This window comes from Diplotaxodon limnothrissa, linkage group LG11, assembly GCF_057381915.1.
Source record: "Diplotaxodon limnothrissa isolate DT_005_m linkage group LG11, D_limnothrissa_male_GT1.1, whole genome shotgun sequence".
NCBI lineage: Eukaryota > Metazoa > Chordata > Actinopteri > Cichliformes > Cichlidae > Diplotaxodon > Diplotaxodon limnothrissa.
The window spans coordinates 13,916,396-13,924,750 of record NC_140606.1 but is presented as its reverse complement, the minus strand read 5'-3'; the positions used below and the strand labels follow the sequence as shown (position 1 = coordinate 13,924,750).

The window sequence follows — 8,355 nt, the reverse complement described above, 5'->3', positions numbered from 1 at the left end:
CTCAGTAGCTTTCAATAAAATGTTACTTTGGAGTTCAACATTTTTATTTTGCACAGGTTTTTTTTTTTTTAGAAAACAAGTCTTTCTAGGCATTTACATTTATTCAATGTAATATATATAGAACATAGAACTGTGGCATGACCCTTTTTGGGACAGTAAAAGCGAACAAAAGCGAGATCCCGCAAGTGATGAAAAGTAAAGAAAATCATGTGTCCTTCCTCCCTGATGAGGCTTCAAAAAAGAAGGTTGTCCTGCTCCTGTCATCCATGCACATACAACCAAGCATAGGACCCACTGAAAACCTGAAATTATTGGATTTTAAAACCAAGCAAAGGTGGTGTTGATACTTTTAACCAGATGTGCACTCATATGGCTGTGGAAGAAAAAACAAGAAATGGCCCCTTTGCGTCTTCTATGGCATGATCATTGTTGGTGTGAACTCGTGGATCATTCACAATAAGAATGCAGTGAAGAGAGGTGACAACCAAATGCAGAGGAGGCATTATATGCAGGCTTTGGCACCGGCACTTATCAAACCATTGGCAGAGGCTTCCCTCTTCAAATCTGACACGTCAACTCACAGTCCTGATCTGTAGCATCCTCGACATCCCTACCCTTGTCACTCTTGCAGGTAAGGCAGGACCAGCAGTAGAAGAAAGTAGTATTCCCTTAGTGAGGTGTGCTGACTGCCCCGCAGGCTTGGACAGGAAGTGTGTCCATGCCATTATTACCCTGCGTGTACTGACAGCATGTAAGGAATGGCTAAGTAAGAGTGGTCCTAGAATTTGCATGTTATCCTTATTTAGGGCAGTGCTTATGGATAAATATCACAAAGTGGTGATTACCAGGGGAATTCATAGGGTGAAGAAAATATTTTAGTCAATTGATCATTTTCACCCACTCAAAAATGCCATTTCTTGTTTCTCTCTCCTGCAGCTGTTCGCATGTAGAACAGCTGTGCCTTCACCAGGGAAGTCTCAAATGTCCCTGGAAGGGCAGGTCAAACCCCAACTTTCCAGTGTCATTATTTTTTGTTTAGGAATTTTTTATTCTCATATTCCTAATTTTTCAGTAACTTTGGAGCATTTCTTTAGGGTCCCCCCATGACATTTGTTTTGTTAGACATGTTGAAAATACCACAGTTGAAAACAAAAGAAGACCACTCTAATTTTTTGTCATAATTTGATATATTTCTGATGTTAGTGATGGTGTTACTCTTTATAGTGACAGTGTTCTAGGGTTAAACATGACAGTGAGTTCAGCACACCGTTACTGTATACCCATTAGTTTCTCCCATACTTGAAACACATTTTAATCAAGAAGCATTAAAATTTATCAGTGTGTAAGGGCTGGTGTGTTCTGTTACCTTCAGGAGGGCAACAACTTCCATTTTTCCAGTTAAAAAGGGAAAACAAACAAATAAACAGCAAGTTTGTTTTTATTCATAAATCATGGAAAACTATTTGCACTGGGTGCATGTTTATGCACGGTCTCCAAATTGAACACTAGAAAAAACAATATGTCAGAAATGACAAACTGGGACAGCACGTTCCCCTTCACTCTGCAACTCTCTGTAAGCGAACAGCCTGCACACCTTTACAATGTTTTCTTTCTTCCTTATTGGAGTTATTTCTGAACCAGCTGCCTAATCCAGATCTTATTTCACCTAACTTCATATTTACTCTATCTCTCTATCGCTCTCCTGTTTTCTTTAATGAACTGCTTTGATGAAATTTTCAATTCCATTTTTTTTATATAGTGACAAATTACAACCTTTGACTTTGGAGGGTTGTACTTGGCCTGCTACGCTGGATGTAAGAAGCTCTTCTCTCAACTGATCAACATTCCCAAGGCCACAAGGTGGTCTAGTACATTGGCTGTTGCCTTTTCTGTGTACTGAAATGAGGGGATGCAGATAAATGCAATTGCTGTCGGACTATCCAGTCTTTGAGTGATGACGTGATGAATCCTGTTTCTGGGCCCAAAGTGGTCTGCATTTAATAAAGCTGATGTGTTTTTATCATGTTTTAATGCTTTCTATCTTGTTCTATTTAATCTCAACAAGCCTCTAAAACAGTCAGTGATCACTGTTGGCTTCTCTCAGTTTTTATTAGGCTACTACTAATCATTTTAAAGCTCAGTTTTTAAACCCTTAAGATGTAACTACAGCCCAGCCCATGCAGCAGTATATTAATGACTAACCTCGTATTGTGGATGGATTATCTCAGTGGTTTTCCTGTTTGGTCCATTTACAGCATCCTGCCATGGGATTGCATTTGCCCCTAATCATTGGGAACCCTCACATTAACTTTTATCGAGTGGGAAAAAAGGTTTCCGTTCGTTAGCGTTCCTCCTCCAGCTTTACTGTTTATGTTATGTTAATATAGCTTTGTTGCGCTAGCGATAACGTAGCACATCATTATATACCAGCTAGCCCAACCTCAGTAGCCCTACAAATGTCGCTGCTGTTTAGTTTTCTGTCTTCATTTATGTTGGAAGTGATAGCAGAGCTGTACGTTTTAATTTGTTTCATAAATTGCTCAGTCAGAACATGGTATATTATATTTAGATGGCCGCTAGCGAGCTAACTCCCTGCTAACTTCTAACTCCGTTAAATATCATAAATTGTGTTTTCATGGATGTCTGGATGTTAAACTTAATTGTTACACCTGGTAGAACAGCCACACTGATCATTTTATTACAGATGAGAGAATTTAGACAGTTTCTAACTCTCAGTAATGCTGCAGTGATCATTTGACTAAGGGACTTGCAGCGGAGTTTGGGCCCAGACATGGGCAATGACGTCAGACTTAAAGACCGGATAGGAAAACCCGGACATTTTTATCAATCTCAAAAATCACCCCAGACGCTCCGGATGGAACGTGAAAAGTGGACATGTCCGGGGAAAAGAGGACGGTTGGTCACCCTAATCAACTTACCTATGTCACTATACTTAAATATGTAGTATTCTAATACCTGGGAATACCTTAAACCTAGCTGTGGGCTGCACAGGGTTCTCAGGGAGAGCAATATTGAGAGACCAACAAAAGCACCACAAGAGAATAAGAAAACAATCCATAATGCAAAAACACACCAAAACATAACAACTCAAAATACTGGCTCAAACTGACCCAGAACCGTGACAGGTAAGGAGATGTCATTTCAGGACTTAAACCAGACTCTAAGAAATTGCTGTGTCTAATTTTGCGATGCTGCGAGTAACAAACTGGGTTCCGTCTGGAGGTTGAAGAGGAACTCTCCCTCGCCAGGCCGACAGCCGTCTGTGCCACAGTTTATCTCATCTCAGTTTATCTCATCTCAGTTTATCTCATGGAGTGCAGGGCTAAATTTAAAATTATTAGATATTTAAGACAATGTATATATTCTTCTATGACAAAAAATACAAGTGTTCATTTAAGCAAATAAACAGAGCCGTAAGAGATGTTTTTCAGAAATTGTTGTCTTTATTTTGATTTGCAACTAACAAATTTTTTAAAAATTTGTAGTTTTTGTCGTGCTCTCTATTATGTGAACCCCTCACCTAATTTGTTGTGTTTTTTAACAAATTAAACCCCAACAATCAAATGATCCCCTGTGAGCAAGCACTAGGCACAGTGGAAAGGAAAAACTCCCTTTAAACAGGAAGAAACCTTTGACAGAACCAGGCTCAGGAAGGGGCAGCCATCTGTCGCGACTGGTTGGGGGGTGAGAGGCAAAAGAAAAGAAAAATGAGAGCACAAGTTAGCTAAATGTTGCGCACGTTGTCTAACATGAACAACGTATGGTTTTCTGGACTGTGGATGAAAAGCAGTCCATCATTACTAGTCTTTAAAAGGGAACTAATCCATCACCAAGGTGGCAATATGGCTCAAGGAGGCCATAGACAGAGTTAAATAGGCAATCACTGTTAAGCATTGAAAAGCCCCAGTAAGCTGCAGGTATAATAAGGCCTACTGCGGCAACACCTAAACCTATTTTAAGTAGGCGTTTGGCACCATGACGCCATGAACCACTAGTCGGAGCCACGTCAGGAGATGGTTCTGAGACAGGACAATCAAGCTCTTCAGGTTGAAGACCAAGATTCTCCTGTGTCGGGACCACATCAGGAGGTGGTTCCAAGGCAGGAAAAAAAAGCTCCTCGGGTTCAGGAGCAAGATTCTCCAGCTGCAGAGGTTCACCAGTGATGTTGTGAACAGCAGCTAATATTTCTTCTTCCTCCTCCCTTCTCAGCTCATCCTGAAGATTATTAATTATTTCTCTTTTCATTTTAAGATGTTCATAAAGTTCATCTATGAGATCTTCGTTATGAACAATCTTGAAATTTTGCTCTTTGACTTTTTCTTTCAGCCAAAATATTTGCAGTGTCAGACTTTCTGTTGTCTTTTCTTGATACTCAAGATTTTGTAAACGTTTCTTGAGATTTGTGTTCGCTGTTTTTAATTTGTTTATCTCAGCAGCAATGCTGCTGTTCTCCTTAAGGAGATATTCTTCCTTTTCCTGAAAGTCACAGTGCATCATTTGAACGGTTTTAACCTGTTCCTGCAATTTAGCCTCCAGAGATTCCACCTGTGACTGTTTGTCATCCAGAGCCTGTCTCACCCGACGCTGAAGAGTACAGATTTCTTTTTTCAGCTCAACTATCTGTTCAGTCTTGTGATCTATTTCTCTATTCTGTTTTTCTATTATCTCTTCTTTTTTTGATATTTTATGGTGAGCTTCTCCCACTTGGTGCTCAAGTCTCACTAATGCTTCCTTGAGATGTGCGTTCTCTTTCTTCTGTTCATTTCTCTCCCTTTCAATCTGAGACAACTCAGCAACAATGTTGCTGTTCTGCTCAAGCAGAGATGCTTCCTTTTCCTGAAATTCATGGAGCATCATCCGAAAGGTTCTAACCTCTGCTTGCAAATTTTTATTCTCTGCAACAATTAGAGCTTGGATGTTATCTGACTGTTGAGTCACTTCTTCAAGCTCAACCATGCTTTCCCTAAAGTGGACATTCCTGTCATGCACATCTGTACTCATTTGTTCACGCTCATTTTTAAAGCGATAGTAATTCTTTTTGTAATATTTCTTTTCGCGCTTTAGGGTGCTTAACTCCAACTGGAGTTCTTGTATTTTCATTTGAAGGTCCCTAGGCTCCGATATTTCTCTCTCCACTAACCCACATAGTTCGATTGATTCCGCTGGAATCGCTCTGTCAGACTGTGAATTATTGACTATTTCTCGTGACATTTCTTTAAAAGCTTAATGCAACGTGTCGAAAGAAAAATACGTGTGCTTAATTATTTAACTTTAAAATAGTCCCTTTCTGAAAGGTTTCTGGTTTGCTAAACACAACTCGCTGTTTCTGAAAATGTTCCAAGTAAAACTGTGTTTGCAACGGTGAAGAGGGGGTATTTATAGACTTTCGTGGCTGCGAATTTGACGTCAGCGCTCTTTGAGCCTTTGATCCTTTGATTCTTTGGAACGTGATGTCACAGCAGGGGGCGTGGCCAGGATTTTTGGTCGAGGCGTCACATTAGCAGGCCAAGCAAATGTTTGCTGTATGGTCGGTCATATTATTCGTATGGTACAGTACGGAGCCCCGCAAGGGACATGGGAGAAAAAAATGAGAAGAACTTTTGCGAGCGCTCGCAAAAGTTACTCGGGATCTTGCAAAAGTTTTGCGAGCGTCCGCAAAAGATCCTGCTACTTTTTGATGGCGGTTCTGTTGAAGGGTGCGGTACGGTACGGAGCAGAAATGGAGGAGGATTTAGAACATTTCCTGCGGTCAAGAGAGGTCCCACAAGAGGACATCATACACATGCATCAAGACAAAGTACGTATAAAATTCCGTAAGTCAAAGAACAAGACAGCATAAAACACCGGGGTTGAGAAGGCGAGTAACTTGTTGAAAAACACTTGTTGTATATGCAAGCCTTTAATGTTAACTCTTGTAAATATGTTCAGGTTAATTAACATAACTGGTTAAGTGCACATATGTTTTGAAATTTCATAAAGTTATCTGGCTGTGCCGTTACCATGGTAACGTGGACGCCACTGTAATACATCCTTTTACTCTTGTAAGTGAGACATGTAGGCTGAAAATAAAATCTATTGACATATTTTGTAGACTTTTTAAGAACATTCATGATTTTTAATAGGCTAAGGTAAAAGATTAAAGAAGAGTCTCATGAACTTGAAGGGTTAATGTGTCTGCTGTCAATTACTGCAGTACTTGCACAAATAAATTTCAAACATATTCAGAACATTGATATTTTAGAATCTGTATAATTCATTTACATTTCTTATGGAAAGTGCATGTTTTTTCTTGTACCCAGGACCATGGACTGAATATCATCGCACAAGGTTTGCCTTTAGATTCAAGCAACCAACTTTCCCCATCAAATTCAGGAGATCCACAGAGCCCCCTACGTGTATCAATTGGCAGGATAAAGGTTGTTGATGATCTTTTGACTGTATTTATGGACAGTAGCATAATGAATGTGACTTTAAAGTTGAACTTTGTAAATGAAAATGCTGTTGATGACGCTGGGGTGTCAAGGGAGGTTTACACTGCATTTTGGGAGCAATTTTTGGAACAGTGTGAAGGTGAAACTGAACGAGTTCCAAGGCTGAGGCCAGACTTTTGTGAGGCTAAAAGGCAAGCAGTTGGGCAGATATGGGTGAAAAGGCTTACTAGATCATGGTGTCTTTCCTGTGAGGCTGTCAAAAGGCATCAGTTGATGTAGACATTCTGATTACCGTACATCGTTTCTCAACTATCTCCCTCCTGTTGAGAGATCAGCTGTTGAGAAAGTTCTAAAAGGCACATTGGATGAAAATGATGAAGAGGACCTGCTTCACCTTTTCTACAAGGATGGGTTCCCACTTCCCATCACCTAAGAACAACATGCATCCTGCCATTGAAACAATGGCTCATAAGGCCATTCTCCAAGAGCCAAAGTATATAATGGATTGCTTCTCCACACCCATGGCACGTCTGCAGCTGAAACTGTCAGACAAGGAAAGTGTGTTGTCTCTGTATGAGACAAAGAAGGCCACAGGCAAAAGAGTAGTGCAGCTATTTGAAACAACAAAATTGATACTGTCTCAGGGAGAACAGACAACCTTTAACCATCTTCAGCGTTATGTCAAAAACACTGATGAACCAAAGCTGAAAAAATCCTGCACTTCTGCACAGGATCTTCTGTGATCTGTGTTGACAAAATTTGTGTGTGCTTTAATGCTGAAACTGGGCTCAACAGAAGGCCTGTTGCTCATACCTGTGGAGCTACCCTTGAAGTGCCATTTACTTACAGTTCTTATCCTGAATTTTGTACCGGGTTCGACAATGTCCTTTCCAGCAATTACTTTGAAATGGACATCATTTGAACTTGATGTGTGTACTAATGGTTACAGCTGTAATTGTTATATGTATGATTATCCTTGAGTTCATAAATTCTGTCTTTTTTTTTTATTTATCATTGAAGCATTTCATACATTCAGCCGTATAGTGAGCAGTCATCAATTTAATTTTCCGATGGTTTAGTTGTATGTTACCTCAGATTTCACAAGGACTTTTCATTGTTTAAAATGCTTTGAAAATGACTTTTCCTCTGCTAATGTGTTTCCTCTTTTTTGATAAATGAGTGCAAATAAAAGCAGCTCCAGTTATTCAGATATTTTAAGATAAAATAAATGTTTTAACTGTTCTCAATTTTCTTCCATGGTCCATATTTTTTAGTCCATCCATCTCTTAAACGTTAATGTTGATTCAGAACAAAACCCTTACTTTAGCTTGATGCTGAGAAACTGAACTTTTTAACATGGGGTTCTATGAGGGCTGGCTGGCTTTTGAATCCAGCACACCAGAGCCTGACCAGAAACTGGTCGCTCCTGATATGGGCGTCACTTATGGCTGCCGTAATAGCATTTGAGCTTCTGATGAGGTCACGCATGAGGCGTTTTCATAATAAGACACGAAACGAATGCTGAATAAAATTTGAAATGTTTCTGCTGAGCTATTTAACAAGTCAGCAGCGCCGCTGTGTGGCCAAATGAGCGTACTGCATCAAAAATCAAACGAGACGCTGAAAATGATAATGTGATAATAAAACACGCCATGACTTAAGCCTGATATGTAGATTCCTGTGCTTTTGCAGCAAAAACCATGATGCTGCTTTACTTTGAATATCCCAGCTGCTTCTCTGCTCCAATGACCAAATGTATTTAATGTGCACAAATCAAAGTGAGAACTGCACTTCAAGACTGTACATGATGGAATTCATGTTATTGGTGATGAATAGGACTCACCCTGCAGCAAAGGTGCAGAAGCTACAGGGGGCTGCAGTGACGTGCCCGCAGGCTGTGCTG

At 40.0% G+C, this 8,355-nt stretch overlaps 1 pseudogene; it reads left to right on the top strand.

Moving 5' to 3' along the window:
* Window positions 1–5,562: 5,562 nt before the first annotated feature.
* Window positions 5,563–7,321, top strand: LOC146622450 (uncharacterized; annotated as a pseudogene).
* The last annotated feature ends 1,034 nt before the right edge of the window (window positions 7,322–8,355 follow it).